General features: G+C 38.6%; 1 protein-coding gene, 1 non-coding gene and 1 pseudogene across 4 annotated transcripts in view; 2 read left to right on the forward strand and 1 right to left on the reverse strand.

The window, feature by feature from the left end:
* NRG2 (neuregulin 2) overlaps window positions 1-21232 on the reverse strand; it is a 256782-nt gene that overhangs the window by 205191 nt on the left and 30359 nt on the right. The window lies entirely within an intron of this gene.
* Window positions 10238-10342, forward strand: LOC122701119. Its single transcript, XR_006342966.1, has one exon. It is a non-coding gene; the product is annotated as a U6 spliceosomal RNA (small nuclear RNA).
* LOC122700223 lies at window positions 11096-11809 on the forward strand (annotated as a pseudogene).

Genomic DNA, 21232 nt, shown 5'->3' on the forward strand with positions numbered 1-21232 from the left:
GTATATCCTAAGTTTTAAAGAAGGGAAGAGAGAGAAAAGTGCAAACAAATCTTGAATTCTTTTTAGTAGGATTGTTAATTATAGTGGTATAGGCAAAGCAATTCTGAAATTATTTTAGATGTAATTTAAGATTAAACAAATTGTTGGGAACCAAGTTTCTCACTGTGGAAGAAGGGATATGTAAGTATAGAATAGGGAAGGCAAGAATCCTGTGGATATATGTTAGAATTAGAGAAACTGGTGTGAACTCATTATTACAAACATGAATATGTGTGTATACATGTTTATGTCTGTTCCCTGGATACACACACACACACACACATAGGTGTGTATATGTGCATGTGTACATGCTCAGTTGTGTCTGATTCTTCGCAACCCTATGGACAGTAGCCTGCCAGGCTTTTCTGGAGGGAATTCTCAGGATTTCTCAGGAAGTTCACAGGATTTCCCAGGAAGAATACTTGAGTGGGTTGCTATGCCTTTCTCCATGGAATCTTCCCGACCCAGGGATCCAACCCACTGACTGGATCGAACCCACTCAGCACCAAACTAAGTAAACACAATAATGCAGGATCAAGCCCTGCATTAGGAGGTGGATTCTTTACCACTGAGCCACTTGGGAAGCCCTATACATATATATACATGCCTATATTTCCTAGCTCTGGCTGTTCAAAGGAAAAAATAGCCAAAGAAACAAATACAACCAGATAGAAATGTTTGGGAACAAAATCTGTTCCCAGATTTTGGTTTCTAATACCATTCCCTACTGAAAGGAACCTGAACTCCTTTGAGAAACGACTGATTCCAGGGCTGGGGGAATGTAGGTATTAATACAATTGGAGCATCTTGTTATGCCAGATAGTAAGTGCTAGAAGGTTATGGGAACACTTTGCAAGGACATGGTGGCCAAATTGAAGAGGTTCCCATGGACCAAATTTGGGGTAATTCGAGCACCAAATTAAGAAAAACAATAATGAACTATAGACCACTGAAAAAAATAGCAATCCATGAGTCCACAATCATGGACAGATGATAGATATCAACAGACAGATAGATAGGAGAGTGTGCTAAGTCACTTCAGTCGTGTCCAACTCTTTGCAACCCCAAGGACTGAAGCCCTCCAGGCTCCTCTGTTCATGGGATCTTCCAGGCAAAAATACTGGAGTGAGATGCCATTTCTTACTCTAGGGTATCTTCCTAATCCAGGGATTGAACTAGGAGATAGATAGATAAATAAATGGGGGAGGAGGGAAATCTCTTGCTTAGAGCAAACTACTGAGGGCCCAAAGTCAACTTATCCATTAGACAAAGTGTCTAAATCCCATAATACTTTTAAAGGCCGTTTTTTTTGTTGTTGTTGTTTCTTTTAATAGAAACCAAAAGAAAAATAAAAGTAATAACAACAAATCCAGCTTGGATCATATTTTTATACCAACGCAGTAGTAAAATATATTAAATTAAATCTTTATGGAGTGAGGGATCCATGAAGGCAAAAGAGCATAGGGCTCATGAAAGTCATAATGCAGCCCTGGGGGGACAAGTGGTAAATGTGGACAGGGTGCTAGATGGAAAATCATCATCTGGCAACGTTCATGGTAGATTCAAGCAAGATTCATCAATAGATGCTAAATCCAAGAGAAATTTTTGGTGAAGAATAGGATATTTGCATGGTCTTAAATTATCTCCACCCTCTACTTTTTATTAGTTGCAAGGCAAAAAATTTAAAAGATAATTATACAGTGGAGAAAGTGGGTGCCACCTTGACTTCTTGGTCAAAATTAATGGAGTATTACCTGTGAGGGACAGAAGGACATCATGTGCCTCCAGCTGTAGTATCCCGAGAAGGTTACAACATCATCTATGCAGGATCCCTACTCCAAGTGTATAATAATGAGGAAACATCAGACAAACAGAAAACAAAAGGCGTTCAATTTTTTTTTTAATGGAGCCATGGAGGAGTTATATTCTTGAAAAATGTCAATGTCAAAAAAGACAAAGAAAAGCTGGGAAATGTTCCAGATTTAAGGCAGATGAAGAGACATGGCAGCTAAATACTGTTGCGTAAAAACTGACCCTAAAATTGAACCTGTCCTAGGAGGAGAAAAACCTATAAAGAACAGTATAAGATTAATTTTAAAATGTGAAACATAGACCATAAATTAGATAAATGTATTCCATCAGCGTAAATTTATGAAGTTATTATCTATAGAGCAAAGCCCTATTTTATAGAAATATATGCTGAAGTATTTAAGGGCAAAAACTATGATGTGTGTAACTTACCTCAAATGGCTCAGGAAAAAAATTGCCTCCTTAGATAGCAAGGAGATCAAACCCGTCAATCCTACAGGAAACAAACCTTGAATATTCATTGGAAGGACTGATGCGGAAGCTGAAGCTTCAGTACTTTGGCCACCTGATGGGAACAGCCGACTCACTAGAAAAGACTGTGATGCTGGGAAAGGTTGAAGGCAAAAGGAGAAGAAGGTGGCAGAGGATGAGATGATTGGATAGCATCGCTGACTCAATAGAAATGAACTTGGACAAATTCTCGGAGATGGTGAGCGACAGGGAGGCCTGGCGTGCTGCAATCCATAAGACTGCAAAGATTCAGACACAGCTTAGCAAGTGAACAACAACGTGTGTGTGTGTGTGTGTGTGTAGAAAGAGAATAAATGACAAAGCAAAGGAGATAAAATTACAATAGGTGACTCTTTGTAAAGAGTATATGAATGTTCCTTGTACTACTTTAATTTTTGCAACTTCTTATAAGTTTGAAATTATTTCCAAATAAGTTTTTTAAAACTTATAAAATAAAAAACATATTAGAGTGTCACATATAGATGTATAACTCATACTGTATGCATAACATTGGCTGGACTTTTCACATTATAGTTTCCCATGTTATTATATAACCTTTTAATCTATCATTTTAAATGTCTGCATAACATTCTATCAAACTGACACTCTACAGTATACTGGGCTATTTCCTTATTGTTAAGCATTTAGACTATATTCAATTTTTCCTGGTTTAAGCCATGTTTATAATGGTTAAGCTGAAGAGCTGTAGAACCATATTACCTATATCCAAGTCTCAGCTCTGTGCTTTACTAGCCATGTAGATTTGACTAAATTACTTATCCTTCTATCCCTCAATTCCCTCAAGTCAGACATAACAGTATTTACAGAGGCTGTGAATATTAGATGATATGCTCATGTAAAGAACTTACAGTTGTGCCTAACACATAGTAAGCACTCAACAGATACCAGCTTTTGTGTAATTTTTGTGTATTCAGCTTTTTTTGTTTGGGGAGAAATCTTTTGCAATATTAATAGTTTAATATAAAGGTAATACTGATATTTTGGGATATGGAAAAATATGCATAATATAGACATGATAATGGCAATATTGTGAACAAGGAAACCAATCCTTGCTTTCTTTAACTTTTTTTTAAAGTGTAAGGGAGTTCATCTAATAAACAAAATCACATCTGCTAATCCTAAAGTATACCACTAGATGGCAGTATAACCAATTAATTGACAAGATTTTTAGGTAAATTTCGAACTCAAATTTATGAATTCCCAAAATAGAAACAGGTTCTTTGAAAAGAAGTGTGGTCACAGCAAACACATTGAGTCTAAGGCTGGTGAATCAGTTGAGGTACATCTGTCCCAATACCTCACTAGGTGTTAGGTTGGCCAGACATCTCTGAACTGATTTCATCTTTCCTCTGACCCATTTCCACCCAGCTTAAAAACATTTTCCTCTTTCAGGCTTTCCCATCTCAGTAATGGCACTATTGCCATCTATCTATGTGCTTAAGGCAGAAACTAAAAGTCACTCTATTGTGGGCTGTGGGACTTTTTGTTATTGATTTTCTAGTTTTGTTATAGTAAAAAAAGAATATAGTCCATATGATGTCAGTTATTTTGCTATTTCTCTGCAGAAATAGCAAAGACTGGCTTTGCAGTTAAATGTTGTAAGTTTTCCTTGTGTACTTAAAAAGAACATGTAATATCTGTTAGGTAAAGGATTCTGGCTATATCTATGAACTCACTCTTGCTAGGTGCTGTTCATATCCTCTATATCCTTGTTAACATTTTGTCTGCTACTTCTGTTCTGTAGGAAATGTAGTTTAAAAAAACAACTCTCCCACTGAAATTTAAAATTTATTTCTTAAAATTCTGTCAATGATATTTTTGCTTTATATCTGTTGAAGATAAATTGTAAGTTCACATATAGATTCAGAATTGCTATATCTCCTTGGTAAGTTATTTTTTATTACTTTTTAAATCAGTTTATTCTTAACAATACTTTCTACATTAAAGTCTGTTTTGTCTGGCATTAATATCACTGCAATAGCAGCAGCAGCAGCATTCTTTTGGGAAATATCTGCCCATCATGTATTTTTTCCACTCATTGGCTTTCAACATTTCTATGCATTTATGTTTTAGCTATGTCTATGGCAAATACATACAGCTAGATTTTTTCCCTTCTTATCTAATATAAGTAGTTCTGATTTTAACTGACAAGATTAATGTATATATGAACTGAACTTAAATTATTGACATATTTAGACTTATTTCTATAATTCTGTGGTGTGTTTTTATTTATAATGCATTTTAACTTTTTTTTCCTCCTTGCATGCCTTTTATTGGATAGTTCCAGTTTTATTTATTTCTCTTTCTTTACCTTTATTGATTTAGAGCCTTTATATTTCTATCCTTTTGGTAATTATTCTGTTTTTAACAGGAACATTAGAAAGTCTAAAGTTAATTTATTAAAACTTTATCTCCAATGACTTTTCCTCCTATTCTGCTCACTGTTGCTATCTAGTATTTTAGTTTTAACATCCTCTCAATCTAGACTTTAATATCATTGTTAATGTCATTTATGATAAGTGCTTATATAGATATGCTCACATGTTTAACAGTTTTCTTGCTTACCATTACTTCTTGATAAAAACTCTTCAGTAGCTTCACATTAGAAGGAATAATATCCAAATCCTGTGCCAACACTTCACATGATCGGTCCCTGCCTGCTTCCCTAACCTCCTATCCGTCACTCTTCCCCCTTGCTCACTGCCCTCCAGCTATAATCATCTTATTTCAGTTTCTGGAACATGCTATCATTGAACTCCAATTTCTTCCCGTACCTCAAATCCTATCTATGTTCTTTTCCTTCAGTTCAGTAAGGTCTCCTTTCTATTCTCCCTATTGCTGGCTCGCTCTCTCTCTCCTTCTTCTTGGCTTAAATGTTATCTTCTCAAAGAAGTGCTCTTTTGCCACTCTACATGGATTAGGCCCTCCCCATCCCATAATTCTCTGTAACATCCCTGTTTATATTTCCTCTATGTACTTATCTCAGGTCATAATTACATATTTGAATATGTGTTTTCTTGCTTGGTATCTACCTCTCTGATTATATTTGACTGTATAAGAACAGCAGTGGGAGTAAAAAAAAAATGTAAATGTGAATGAGAATTATTTCAAAAGAAGGACTGAACACTTTTTAGATCAAATTAGATGAGAGGGCAAATAGAAGGAGATGTTAAATGTAATTAGGTTTCCCTTTTGGAAGACTATAAGATAGAGATACCACTTGACAGAAATAGAATAATTGGGAGAATAATTTAATTTGAATGAAATTGAGGAGGGAGAAAATTACTTCTGCTTAGAAATATATATTAAGGCTAAAATAACAGTGGGTCATCTCTGTGAAGCTATCACATAGACAATCTGAATTATGGTAGTAGAACATAGGTATGAGGTCAGAAATGGAGACATAATTTTGGGAGTAACTTACATATTTTTCATCACTTATCAATTTAGTGTTCAATTTCTCCTTGAGCCATTCCAAACCTTCTGCTTTATATTATTCAATAAACATTTTTCCTGGCTCTGTACTAAATATAAGGACACAATAATTAACTAAGATGGATGCTATTTCTGCTGTCAGAGTCTACAGCACAAAGGGGGAGAAACGATTAAATAAGCAATTGCAATAGAGTATGATATACTACATACCACAGGGGTTAGATAAGCATGTTATTAGGAACTCACAACAGGAAAAGTTAACCTAGTCTTGGGGTCAGGGAAGGTTTTCTGGGGGTGGGGAAGTGATGCTTTACTGAAACGCAAAGGAGAATAAGGAGTTACTCAGGAAAAAAAGGAAAGAGGGAGGCTCCTTATGTGAAGGAAACATGTATGCAAATCTTGAAAGCAAGAAAAACCATGCAGCTCAAGTATTGCTACTTTCGCCCAGAAACTATTCTCTACCCAGCCATTTAAATTTGTTTTTCAAGTTGATTGAGATATAATTTATATATAGTAAAATTCATCCTTTTGTGATGTAAGGTTCTACGAATTTTGGCAAATTTGTGCTGTCATGTAACAATTATGACAATCAAGATATGTCATATTTCTATCACCCTGAAAAGTTCTGTCACACTGCTTTTTACCTCCCCTACCTCAGCCCCCTTGCCACTGCTGATTGCATTTCCATCCCTACAGTTTCCCTTTTTCCAAATGTATAAATGGAATCATACAATATGTAGTCTTTCAAATCTGGCTTCTTTCACTGAGTATAATAATGGTGCTGCATGTATCAGTAGTTTGTTCCTTTATATTGCTGAACAGAATCCATTGTACAGGTGTACCACAATCTATTTCACGTTAATGGACATTTGGCATGTTTCCAGCTTTTGTAAAATAAGGACAAAACTGCTATAAATATCTCCTTAGAGGTTTTTTTTTTTACAGAAGTATAATTGGTTTACAATACTGTGTTAGTTTCAGGTATAAAGAAAAGTGATTCAGCTATATATATATATATATTTTTTTAATATTGATATATTTCATATTCCCATAGAGTTTTTCTGTGGATGTAAGTCTTCATTTCTTTTGAATAAATACCTCAGAATGGGACTGTTATGTCATAGAATAAATGCATGTTTATCTTTATAGGAAATTACCAGAGTGGCTGTACCATTTTACATTCCCAAAACCAATGTATGAGAGTTCCAGTTATTTTGAATCCCTACCAGCATTTGACATCAGTTCGTTTCATTTTATTTATTTTTTAAGCCATTCTACTAGGATTTGTAGTGATGTCTCATTGACATTTTAGTTTGCATTTTCCTTATGACTAACTGTCTCGAGCATCTTTTCATGTACTTGTTTGCCATCTGTATATCTTCTCCTGTAAAGTGTCTGTTTAAATCTTTTACCCATTTTTTTTCTTTTTTGGATTATTTTCTTGTTATTGAGTTTAGTGAATCTTTTACTTAAAGACTTCAGTTTACCAGTACTTTATCAGATCTGCAATTTGCAAATGTTTCTTCCTCCTGTGTGCCTTGTCTTCTCGTTTTCTTAGACTGTCTTTTAAAGAGCAGAATTTTCTCTCTTATAAAGTCTAATTTATTAATTTCCTCATTTCTACCCAGTATTTTAATCCCATCCCTTTCTAGAACAATCTTTTTCTGCCTACCATCATGCAGAAATCTCCCACTTTTTGCAAAAATCTCCATTTACTTCCCTGGTGGCTCAGACAGTAAAGCGTCTGTCTACAATGCGGGAGACCTGGGTTCAATCCCTGGGCTGGGAAGATCTCCTGGAGAAGGAAAGGGCAAACCACACCAGTATTCTTACCTGGGAAATCCCATGGACAGAGGAGCCTGGGAAGCTACAGTACATGGGGTTGCAAAGAGTCGGACACGACTGAGTGACTTCACTTCACTTCACTTGCCATTATTGTCCATCCCCCATCATCACTATCCTTTTTCTCCTTCATTCCCCTGCCAAATATTTGGAATGTATGTTCTATAGAATGCTCCATTTACTTACTACTTAGTCATTCCTGAAAATCCCTGAAAATTTGCTTCCATCCACACCACACTACCAGAGCTAACCTCTGGATGTCACCAAAAAACCTCTTACGTGTCGATTCCAATTTCTAGACTCTAATCTTTTAGCTTAACCCTTCCTTCCAAAAAGTATTTTTTAACCTCTTACTTTCAACATTCCCAAAAAGTCAATCTAAGTTTGTGTAGTAGAGGGCTTCCCATGTGGTGAAGAATCTTCCTGCAATACAGGAGACCTGAGTTCAATCCCTGGCTTGGGAAGATCCCCTGGAGAAGGGAAAGGTTACCCCCTCCAGTATTCTGGCCTGGAGAATTCCATGGACTGTATAGTCCATGGGGTCACAAAGAGTCGGACATGACTAAGCAAATTTCACAATCACTTTTCATAGTATCCCCTTAGGGGTTAATTCAGTTGTGGAATGCCATATAAACAAGGGTTTCTTTACTGAATAAATTCAACTTTTTTTGGCCTAAATTCAGACAGAAGCAGTAATTATGCAATAGGTGTTACATTATTTGCAGGCAATTAATTCTCTTAAATGAGTTGACTATCACCACTTGTGTTTTTCAATGACTTCACTCTTTTTAAAAATCTATACTCCCAATAACACAAATTTCAATGCAACCCATGACTGATTTTTTAAAAATAAATTCTGAATTTAGAGTCCACATGAGTGAAATTTGACTCTAGCTATTTTATTGTATTATAATATATATGTTCATTTATATTCTGTATTTGGAAGAAATACAATCCAGGAACAATCTCCAAGCACAGGGAGAGAAGTAGTTATAAAATTGCAAAGTTTGTTTCTAATATTTATTGAGTAGAGAAGGTGAAATACAGTAAAATAATTTTCCCCCTAAAGTAAAGTCATAAAGAGGCAGTGCAAAGAAATTTCGGTTTTGGTTTTACCTCATTGGAATCATAAATTGCAAACAGTTTATTTCTCTCAGGTATTCCCCTAACCACCACTCTTTTCCTTTCCATTTGCCTTCTCTTTCTTTTTTATTTCCTCTAATTAGCATAATGACCAGACAATATGACTAAATTAAGTCATTCATTTCTCTCCACTCTAGGTCAAGGTAATTACTTCTGGTTATCCTATTTTCTGCTGGTTTCCCTTTACCTGCTGAACAGTCTGCTTTCAGATGGACAGCTCCTGCTTTATTCTTGGACAGAGCAAAGGCTGAAATTTTCCTGAAGCTGATTCGTGCCATAAGGCCAGGCTCAGGAAATCAGTGGTCTGAGGTCTTGTATGTTTGTAGCATGAGAATATCAATACACTCTGAGCATAGTGGGAGGCAGTATCATATAGTGGACACAACTTTGGTGTTAGAAAGATCTCAATTCAAATTAAACTTGACTGGAAAATAAAGTCAATAGATCCTCTGGAACATATTTCTTCATCTCTGAAAGAGAGATTAATAATATCCACTTTAACAGGAAACATGAGTAAATAATCTGATACTTAGTAAGCACTCAATACAATTTGGTCCCTTCCTTTCCTCTTCAACAAGTTCTTTTAATTGAAAATGACTTTTTAAAATGTCATCCTTTCATGGTCCATTGATGCAAGGCCAATCCTTTGGCCCTTTCCATAGGATACACTGACGTGATAGGGAGATGAGGGGATATACTGTCTCCTGAATAGATTTGTGTTTTAAGAAGGACTTTCAGGAAAGGAATTTTGATGTAGCAAGGGCAGTGCTAGCGGCAATTTCACTATTATGTTCTGGGAAATCTAAAAGTTCTATGAGGCTTCTCTGAAGACATAAAAATAGGAAACATTTCATTTCTGCCTGCTCTATCATCTATAAACACCACCTAACAATAGATTCATTGGTCATCAGCATTCTATACTTGGCATAGAAAGAGCTTAACAGGTTTCTGTGAAGATCGCACAGGAAATACAAGTCTATGAAGTTCAAAGCACCTTATAGATCTTTATTTTGTTCTGAAGTATTGTGCATTTGTTATATGAAATAAATTACACACTAACATTAATTTGAAATTCTTTTTGTCAGATTAAGAGTACACATGATCTTTGACTTAATTATACTTCTAGGAATCTCTCCTAGAATATACTCATATGTGTGTACAAACATGCATGCAGAACCATATGTACTGCAGCGTATTTGTACTAACAAAGAGTAAGAATTGCTTCAGTATTATAGAATAGTCATATAATAGAATACTATGAATCCATTAAATGATAAACAATTATTAATCAGATAGCAACTACATGCTCAGAACCTTATTGAATGCTGAAGGAGAATAAAAAGAACTATATGTCATGATTCCTATCCTGGAGGAGTTTATCACTTGGTTGAGAAGGGTCCAAGATGCACAGATCCCCAGCTTAAAATTGTATGTCTTCATGCTCACTTCAGCAGCATATATACTGAAATTGAAATGATACAGAGATTAGCATGGCCCCCTGAGCAAGGATGACATGCAAATTCATGAAGTGTTCCGTATTTTTTTAAAAATAAAAGAATAAACTGAAAAAAAAAAATGTCTGCTATGTGAGTCAACTTTTTGGTTTGTGTTCTTGAAGAAGAATCTTCTGGACCAGAGTATGGCAAACTACAGCCCATCAGCCAAATCCAACTCCTTGCCTATTTTTGTAAATAAAATATAATTAGAACACAGACATGCCCATTCATTTATCTATTGTCTAGTTTACTTTCCTTTTTAAAAAAATGTTTATTTATTTACCTGGGTGCAGTGAAGTGCCGGGTCTTAGTTGCAGCACTGGGGATCTTGAATCTTTGTTGCAGCATGCAGGATTTTGAGTGGTGGAGTGCCAACTCTTGGTTGTGGCATGTGGGATCTAATTCTCTGACAAGAGATGGAACCCAGGCCCCCTGCATTGGGAGCGTGGAGTCTTAGCCACTGGACCACCAGGGAAAGTCCTAGGTTACTTTCCTTATACAGAGTTGAATAGTTGCAACAAAGATCTTATAGCCCACAAAGCCAAAACTATTTACTAACTGGTCCTTTGCAGGAAAAGTTTAATCCTCTTGTAGGCCTAAAAAAAAACAAAACAAACTCCTTAAAAAAGGTGTTGGTGGTGCTCTGTGACTACCCAGAGGGATGGGGGTAGTGGGAGATAGGTTCAAGAGGGAGGGGACATATGTGTACTTAATGGTTGATTCACGTTATTGTACGGCAGAAACCAATGCAACACTGTAAAGCAATTATCCTCCAATTAAAAATAAATTTTTAAAAAAGTCCAAGATTCACAGGAAAAAAATGGATTGAAATTAAGGATGGTGGTTTTAAAATATGTCCATAAATTCTTCGATACATTTTCCTTTACTAGATGAAGCTGAATCCCTGGGACACCCATGTGTGGGCAATTTGTGCTTGCTGGTGGTGGCCGCGTTGCTTTCTGAAAGAGGTGTGGAATTGGTGGCTGTGGCCTCTGGCTGGAATGAACCACAGTCTCCGAGGGGGCAGGGGAGCTGAGCTGGAACTATGGCCAGTATAGTGGTAGCAGTTAGACTGACCATTGTGCAGGTCGTTATGCTTTGCAAGCCATGAGGCATGTGGACTCTCAGGTAAAACAGATTTTTCACAGTCTATCCAAGTCTGCCTTCACCAGTGACCATTACAGAGATGGGTTTGAATGCAAAGTGACAAAATGGGAAGCAGTATTAATATTAGGTTTAAGTCCTACTGCCAATAAAGAAAAAAATAAGAGATGCTCATCGATGAATTGTGCATTTAAATCACCCAGACAAGACAGGATCTCCTTAGATAGCAGTCAAAATCAATGAAGCTAAAGATTTACTAGAAGCTCAAGCTAGAAAATGAAGTAAATGTATGATGAATTTTAAGTTCTTATTCATTTGTGTACGTGGGTACCAGCTTTTTATCATAAAATACCTCAAAGCTCCAAAAAATAAATAACTAAAAATAAAAGATGAAGCTTAATTCTCCTCTGAGTATGGACTGAAATTAGTAACTTTCTTCTAATAAATAGAATAATGTGCAAATAAGGGTGTGTGAATTCTGACACTAAAAGATGTCCTGATCTAATCCTGATCATAAAAGATGTTACAGTCTTCTCCTTGCCCTCAGATCACTTGCTGGAAGAAAGTAGATTGCTGGAAGAAAGTCGATTGCTATGTTGTGAGGACACTCAAGTAACCCTGTGCAGAGGTCCACATGGCAAGGAACTGATACCTCCTGCCAGCGACTAGCAAGGAACTGGGCCTTCTACTAATGGCTACCTGAGGAAACCCTCTTGGAAGTGGAGACTTCAGCTCCAGTCAAGCCTTCAGATCGCTGGAGTCTTGGCTGATGTCTTCACTGAAACTTAATGAGAAACCCTGACTCAGAACCACCCCGTTAAAACCACTCCTGAATTCTTGACCCACAGATACTGGGAAATAATATCTCTTGCCTTAACCTGCTGAATTTGGGGGTAATTTGTTATTTGATGATAAATAACTAATACAAACTGAAAGCTATAGATGCTCTAGAGCAGCGGGTCTGCAAACTTTCTCTGGAAGGGCCAGATAGTCAATATTTTAGGCTTTTGAGCCATCTGGTCTCCATGGCAACTACCCCACTCTGCTGTCATAGCAGGAGGGCAGCCACACACAATAGGTAAACAAATGTGCATGGTTGTGTTCCAATAAAACTTTATTTACAAACACAGGCATCAGGGTTGTGGGCCATAGTTTGCCAGCCTCTGCTCTAGAGAATCAAATTTTAATGATATTAAGCAATGATTAGAAAGGAGTTGTAGAAGCTGGGGAATTTCTCAGCTGGAGGCTGCAAAACCAACTACCAAGGAAACCCCTGATTAGAAAAGGGTATGTGCACAATATGGTCACAATTCTTTTTTTATCTTTCCCTGTAAGTTTTTGCCAAGAGAAGAGAAATAAAATAATCAGAAGGGTGATGAGGTTTTTTTTTTTTCCCCTAAGAAATTCTAGAATGAGGACTGAGCACCCACCAGGGAAGAGAATGAGAAAACTGAAAATAGGAGGAAACTGCTCTTATGGTCTTTTTGCCAAGCAGCTAAGACCTATGAGCACCAGTGCCAAGGCTAGTATTTTAAACATGCAAAGCAAGTTTGTTAATGATGGAAGGTTATCTTTCATTAACACCTGGAAATAGGACAAGGAACTAAAATGTAGTTACTGTTAGTGGAAATTAAAAAGGGACCCAGACTTTACTTAAGTTTATTTTATACCATTTTGCTCCAAGTGTATTTTCTTCATGGTCCTTAGGATTTAGAAATTGTTCAGGTCTGAAAACTTAGTAAACATAATATTATGGGGGAAAAAACCTCAATAACTTACTGGATATAACGTACTGGATAACTTACTGGAATGACATGCTACCACATGCCTGACTGGATCTTACCACCATAGTCAGAAGTCACTGTTTTTAGTGGCAACTCCTCAAACTGCAGGGTCACCATGCAGTCATGCAATCCCAGCCTATTATCATCACAGCTAAGATTTACTGAATTCCTACTAAACACCAGGTGCTGGGCAAAGCACATTATCTGCATTATTTCATTTAATCCTTCCAATAACCCTAAGGGGTTAGGTTTAGCATTATATTCATCTTACAAATGAGAAAAAAAAAAAAAAACAACTGAGTGCAGTAACTTACACAAAGTCACACAGTAACAAGTGGCAGAGTTAGAGTTTGAACCTGGAAAGTCAACCTACAGAGCCCACAGCCTTGACCTACCCCTGCTGCAAACCCCAAGGAGAAAAGTTTAAGTGCAATAAATATTGTGTGATAACTATGACCTCACATTTTCTTTCAAAGACAGTCAGTTTGGTTGGGTAAAGAGAATGCAAATCCATTAAACAATTGAAAAACACTCTGACAAAACACAATAACAATCATTCATTGCTTTTGGTAGAATAGTCTCTAATGGGGGGTTAGTTCCTAAATCAACAATAAGGAAAAAACTAAACACAGACAAATTACTCCAAAATGCCTTAAAATTCCTCATGAAGTACATTTTGATAGACACAGCTTTGTAAGGAAACAATAGATTCACCTCTCCCTTCTCATGCTCCCTCTGGGATGTATCCACATTTAGAAGAATGGCTGAGCCTTACCTTCAAAATGTAAATTCTCTCTTCTCTCTCTCTCTTCTTTCCTCCTCTCTTTCATTGTGTGTATTTTAATGTACATAATTTAAAAATATGTATGATGTTACTCAGGGCTTCCCAGATGGCGCTAGTAGTAAAGAACTCATCTGTCAATGCAGGAGACATAAGAGATGTGAGTTCAATCCCTGTGTCGGGAAGATCCCCTGGAGGAGGGCATTGCAACCCACTCTTGCCTGGAGAATCCCATGGACAGAGAAGGCCGGCAGGCTACATAGGGTCCACAGGATTGTAAAGATTCGGACACAAATGAAGCGACTTAGCTTCAGTTACTCTATTGTAATTAAGTATGATATCAGTCTATTGTACAAACCTAGAATGGAATATAAATGTGAAGGCCACCCAAAGTAAAGAAAAGTAATAACTTTTCTTTTATAAACAGAGTATCTCAAGGATAGTCTGACATGCCGGTGTCATGGCATATACACACTGTCCATTCTTCTAAGAAAATCATCTTAGTCTACCCTGGGCATGGACATGATTCAAGCACAAGCAAATTTCTCACAAGAAGAGCAAACTTCTCTTTCATCCTAGTTGTCTAAAATTAGTACAAGAATTGAGGTGCTTGGAACTTGCACAGAACTTGGAAAGCTGAGATCAAGAAATTTAGGAGATGGTGCTGAGAAAAAGAAACATGAAGCAAACAAGAGGAAAGGGAAGGACAATCAAGAATGCTCTGCCGGGAAACTGATTTCAGAGAAAGAAGGTAAGGAAGGCAGGTGGAGTGAGGAAAAGCTCTCTGCAGAAACCAGTATATCCTGCATATTCCCAGGTCTCATTATATTGAGCCAAGTCCAGAAAAGAGCTTATTCGCAAACAACTGTCATAAAGTTTAAAAAGAAGAGGAGGGATTGAAACAAGGCTAGAACTAGAGCAGGGTGAGTGACACTAAAAGATGATGCTGTGAAAGTGCTGCACTCAGTAAGTCAGCAAATTTGGAAAACTCAGCAGTGGCCACAGGACCAGAAAAGGTCAGTTTTCATTCCAATCCCAAAGAAAGGCAATGCCAAAGAATGCTTCAACTACCGCACAATTGCACTCATCTCACACACTAGTAAAGTAATTCTCAAAATTATCCAAGTCAGGCTTCAACAGTATGTGAACTGTGAACCTCCAGATGTTCAAGCTGGATTTAGAAAAGGCAGAGGAACCAGAGATCAAATTGCCAACATCCACCGGATCACTGAAAAAGTAAGGGAGTTCCAGAAAAATATCTACTTCTGCTTTATTGACTATGCCAAAGCCTTTGATTGTGTGGATCACAACAAACAGTGAAAAATTTTTAAAGAGATGGAAATACCAGACCACCTGACCTGCCTCTTGAGAAATCTGTATGCAGGTCAGGAAGCAACAGTTAGAACTGGACATGGAACAATAGACTGTTTCCAAATAGGGAAAGGAGTACCTCAAGGCTGTGTGTTGTCAGCCTGTTTATTTAACTTATATGCAGAGTACATCATGAGAAACGCTGGGCTGGAGGAAGCACAAGCTGGAATCAAGATTGCCAGGAGAAATATCAATAACCTCAGATATGCAGATGACACCACCCTAATGGCAGAAAGTGAAGAAGAACTAAAGAGCCTCTTGATGAAAGTGAAAGAGGAGAATGAAAAAGTTGGCTTAAAACTTAACATTCAGAAAACAAAGATCATGGCATCTGGTCCCATCACTTTGTGGCAAATAGATGGGGAAACAGTGGAAACCGTAACAGACTTTATTTTCTTGGGCTCCAAAATCACTGCAGATGGTGGCTGCAGCCATGAAATTAAAAGACGCTTGCTCCTTGGAAGGAAAGTTATGACCAAGCTAGACAGCATATTAAAAAGCAGAGACATTACTTTGCTAATAAAGGTCCATCTAGTCAAAGCTATGGTTTTTCCAGTAGTCAGGTATGGGTATGATAGTTGGGCCATAAAGAAAGCTGAGTGCTGAAGAATTGATGCTTTTGAACTGTGGTGTTGGAGAAGACTCTTGAGAGTCCCTTGGACTGCAAGAAGTCCACCCTAAAGGATATCAGTCCTGAACATTCATTCATGCTAAAGCTGAAATTCCAATACTTTGGCCATCTGATGGGAAGAACTGACTCATTTGAAAAAACCCTGTTACTGGGAAACATTGAAGGCAGGAGGATAAGGGGACAACAGAGGATGAGATGGTTGGATGACATCACATCACTGACTCAGTGGACATGAGTTTGAGTAAATTCCGGTGATGGACAGGGAGGCCTGGCGTGCTGCAGTCCATGGGGTTGCAAAGAGTCAGACGCGACTAAACAACTGAACTGACTGACTGAGGGACACTCACCTTGAGCACCAGATTTAAGAGGTGCCAGAAAATTCAATCATGGAGATAAACAATACTTTAATGCAATAATCTAAAAAAATCAAATTGGCAAACTACAACTAGACACCTGCTTTGCCAATAAAGTTTTATTGGAACCAAGGTCAGTTTCGGGGTGATGTTATTCAGTTACTCAGCCATGTCTGATTCTTTGCAACCCCATGGACTACAGCACACCAGGCTTCCTTGTCCTTCACTGTCTTCTGGAGTTTCCTCAGATTCATGTCCACTGAGTCAGTGATGCTATCTAACCATCTCATCCTCTTCTCCTTTTGGCTTCAATCTTTCCCAGAATTAGGGTCTTTTCCATTGAGTCAGTTCTTCACATAAGGTGGCCAAAGTATTGGAGTTTTCAGCTTCAGCATCAGTCCTTCCAATGAATATTCAGGGTTAATTTCCTTTAGGATTGACTGGTTTGACCTCCTTTCCATCCAAGGGACTCTCAAGGGTCTTCTCTACCACCACAATTTAAAAGCATCAATTCTTTGGTGCTCAGCCTTCTTTATGATCCAACTCTCACATATATACATGACTACTGGAAAAACCATAGTGTTGACTATATGGACCTTTGTCAGCAAAGTGATGTCTCTGCTTTTTCATACACTGTCTAGGTTTTTCATAGCTTTCCTTCTGAACAGCAAGCGTCTTTTCATTTCATGACTGCAGTCACAGTCCACAGTGATTTTGGAGCTTTTTTCCCCTTCTATTTGCCATGAAGTGATGGGACCAGATGCCATGATCTTAGTTTTGAATGTTGAGCTTTAAGCCAGCTTTTTTACTCCCCTTTTTCACCCTCATGAAGAGCTCTTTAGTTCCTATTAACTTTCTGCCATTAGAGTGGTATCATCTTCATATCTGAGGTTGTTGGTATTTCTCCTGGCAGTCCTGATTCCAGCTTGTGATTCATCCAGCCTGGCATTTTGCATGATGTACTCTTAACTCAGTTGGTAAAGAATCCACCTGCAATGCAGGAGACCCCGGTTCGATTCTTGGGTCGGGAAGATCTGCTGGAGAAGTGATAGGCTACCCACTCCAGTATTCTTGGGCTTCCCTTGTGGCTCAGCTGGTAAAGAATCTGCCTGCAGTGCTGGAGACCTGGGTTCAATCCCTGGGTTGGGAAGATCCCCTGGAGAAGGGAAAGGCTACCCACTCCAGTATTCTGGCCTAGAGAATTCCATGGACCAGAGAGTCAGACATGACTGAGCGACTTCCACTTTCACTTTCACTCTGTATAAAAGTTAAATAAACAGGGTAACAATATACAGCCTTGACATACTCCTTTCCCAATTTTGAACCAGTCTGTTGTTTCATGTCCAATTCTAACTGTTATTTCTTGACCTGCATACATGTTTCTCAGGAGACCTGTAAGGTGCTCTGGTGTTCCCATCTCTTGAAAAATTTTCTAGTTTGTTGTGATCCATAGTCAAAGGCTTTAGCATAGTCAATGAAGCAGAAGTAGATGTTTTTCTGGAAATCCCTTGCTTTCTCTATGATTCAACGAATGTTGACAACTTGACCTCTGGTTTCTCTGCCTTTTCTAAATCCAGCTTGAACGTCTGGAAGTTCATGTACTGCTGAAACTTAGCTTGAATGATTTTGAGCATTACGTTCAGTTCAGTTCAATTCAGTCACTCAGTCGTGTCCGACTCTTTGCGACCCCATGAATCGCAGCACGCCAGGCCTCCCTGTCCATCACCAACTCCCGGGATTTATTCAAACCCATGTCCATTGAGTCGGTGATGCCACACAGCCATCTCATCCTCTGTCGTCCCCTTTTCCTCGTGCCCCCAATCCCTCCCAGCATCAGGGTCTTTTCCAATGAGTCAACTCTTCACATGAGGTGCCCAAAGTATTGGAGTTTCAGCTTCAGCATCAGTCCTTCCAATGAACACCCAGGACTGATCTCCTTTAGGATGGACTGGCTGAATCTCCGTGCAGTCCAAGGGACTCTCAAGAGTCTTCTCCAACACCACAGTTCAAAAGCATCAATTTTTCGGTGCTCAGCTTTCTTCACAGTCCAACTCTCACATCCATACATGACCACTGGAAAAACCATAGCCTTGACTAGATGGACCTTTGTTGGCAAAGTAATGTCTCTGCTTTTTAATATGCTGTCTAGCTTGGTCATAACTTTCCTTCCAAGGAGCAAGTGTCTTTTAATTTCATGGCTGTAATCACCATCTGCAGTGATTTTGGAGCCCAAAAAAATAAAGTCTGACACTGTTTCCACTGTCTCCCCATCTATTTGCCACAAAGTGATGGGACTGGATGCCATGATCTTAGTTTTCTGAATGTTGAGCTTTAAGCCAACTTTTTCACTCTCCTCTTTCACTTTCATCAAGAGGCTTTTTAGTTCCTCTTCACTTTCTGACATAAGGGTGCTGTCATCTGCATATCTGAGGTTATTGATATTTCTCCTGGCAATCTTGATTCCAGCTTGTGCTTCCTCCAGCCCAGCGTTTCTCATGATGTACTCCATTACTAGCATGCAAAATGAGCACATTTGTCTGGTAGTTTGAGGATTCTTTGGCATTGCCCTTCCTTGGAATTGGAATGAAAACCGATCTTTTCCAGTCCTGTGGCCACTGCTGAGTTTCCCAAATTTGCTGACATATTGAGTGCAGCACTTTCGAAGCATCATTTTTTAGGATTTGAAGTAAATCAGCTGGAATCCCATTACCTCTGCTAGCTTTATTAGTAGGCAGTAAAGCTTCCTAAGGTCTGCTTGACTTCACACTCCAGGATATCTGGCTCTATGTAAGTGATTACACATCATGGTTTTCCCAGTCATTGAGACCTTTTTTGTATAGTTCTTCTGTGTATTCTTGCCACTTCTTAATCTCTTCTGCCTCTGTTCAGTTCAGTTCAGTCACTCAGTCGTGTCCAACTCCTTGAGACCCCATGGACTGCAGCACACCAGGCTTCCCTGTCCATCACCAACCCCCAGAGCTTGCTCAAACTCATGTCCACTGAGTTGGTGAAGCCATCCAACCATCTCATCCTCTGTTGTCTCCTTCTCCTCCCGCCTTCAATCTTTCCCAGCATCAGGATCTTTTCCAATGAGTCGGCTTTTCGCACCTGATGCGAAGAGCAGATGGCCAAAGGATTGGAGTGTCAGCTTTAGCATCAGTCCTTCCAATGAATATGCAGGATTGATTTCCTTTAGGATGGACTGGTTGGATCTCCTTGCAGTCCAAGGGACGTTCAAGAGTCTTCTCCAAACCACAGTTCAAAAGTATCAATTCTTCTGCATTCAGCTTTCTTTTATGGTCCAACTCTCACATCCATACATGACTACTGGAGAAACCATAGCTTTGACTAGACAGACCTTTGTCGGCAAAGTAATAACTCTGCTTTTTAATATGCTGCCTAGGTTTGTCATAGTTTTTCTTCCAAGGAGCAATCGCCTTTTAATTTCATGGCTGCAGTCACCATCTGCAGTGATTTTGGAGCCCAAGAAAAGAAAGTCTGTCACTGTTTCCATTGTTTCCCCATCTATTTGCCATGAAGTGATGGGACCGGATGTTAAGTCTGCCTCTGTTAGGTCTTACTGTTTCTGTCCTTTATCATGCCCATCAGGGTGATTAAGGCAGGGTCACAAAAGTGGTCAATAGCATTCTGTCTTCATTTAAAATCTGGAATTTTGTTCAACATAGATATTTTGCATTAATTTTGAATTTTAAAAAATGCTATACTAAAACATTGTTTATTTTGATTACTGATTTTGGGGACTCCTCTTATATGTTTTGCCTTACTCACTGCACCCTAGTCTTGGCTTTGGTTTTAAAAGAGAGAGGGATGAGGCATTAAGAGATAGTCAGGGGTTTAAAGACATATGCAGGGATTTGGGGTCAAGACTTAAAGCAGAAAAGTTGGAGACTACATTTTATCCTGCTGTGTGCATTCTGTGCCCTGGGCGCCCTCACGCCAGTGAAGGCCGTTCTTTCATTGAGCTCCTTCTCTTGCCTTGGCAGCTGCACTCACTTTTATATGCAGGTTCTGGAATGCTGGGAGCTGTATGGCAGCCAACATCTCTCCTCTCCCTTCTCAAACATGACGTTCTCTGTAATTCACTTACAGACACCTCTTTCCTTAGCCCTTCTCACCCAGGGAGCTTGATCAAGGAATCTAAGAACTAAGCCTCATTTGCCTTCTCTGGGTATGCAAGTGAATTTGCATATATCTTGTGTCCATTTGCATTCCCCTCACATGGGGCATTTAGAATAAAAACAACATTCATGAATCAAAATGAAGCTTGTTCCATTCTTTCTCTGTCAAAGTATGGCGTAAGTAAAAGGATACCGCAGTGTGAGAAAAGGGCTGAAATTATATTTGCCAGGGTTATGTGTAGTTTTAAAAGCAATTCAATTTGGTGGCATTTACCACTACAAAATTGGGGTTTAATATTTATAGGCTTAGCCCAGGAGAATACAATCATTCATGACCGAAATGGCTACCCTCTTCCTCTACCATTCTTGTAGAAATTTGAGCTAAAGGCCCCTAAAAGCTGAGACTGCCCTCTTTTCCTCCCCCTGGTCACTGCTTAATGGGTGGGAAGCCTGATGGTTCCAGTCAGTGAACTTCCCCATTTGAGATGAAATGCATGAAGACCAACTAAAAAGGAGAAAAGGAAGAAGGAGTGATGCTCCTCATCTTGCCTCAGCCTCTTTGAGAACTTAAAGAACTAGGGAAAAGAAAAAAGTCACCTAATATGAACACTGCACAGAGTTTCATCTAAAGAAACAAACCAGTGAACAGAGGGCTACTGGTCTCAAAATGAGAGGGAATCCCAAATAATGAAAACTGACGTGATAAACAAGGATAAATTCATTACAGAGTTGTTGTTAGAACTGTTAAGTTCTAACAACTGTTAGAACTGTTAA

This window comes from Cervus elaphus, chromosome 9, assembly GCF_910594005.1.
Source record: "Cervus elaphus chromosome 9, mCerEla1.1, whole genome shotgun sequence".
Classification (NCBI taxonomy): Eukaryota; Metazoa; Chordata; class Mammalia; order Artiodactyla; family Cervidae; genus Cervus; species Cervus elaphus.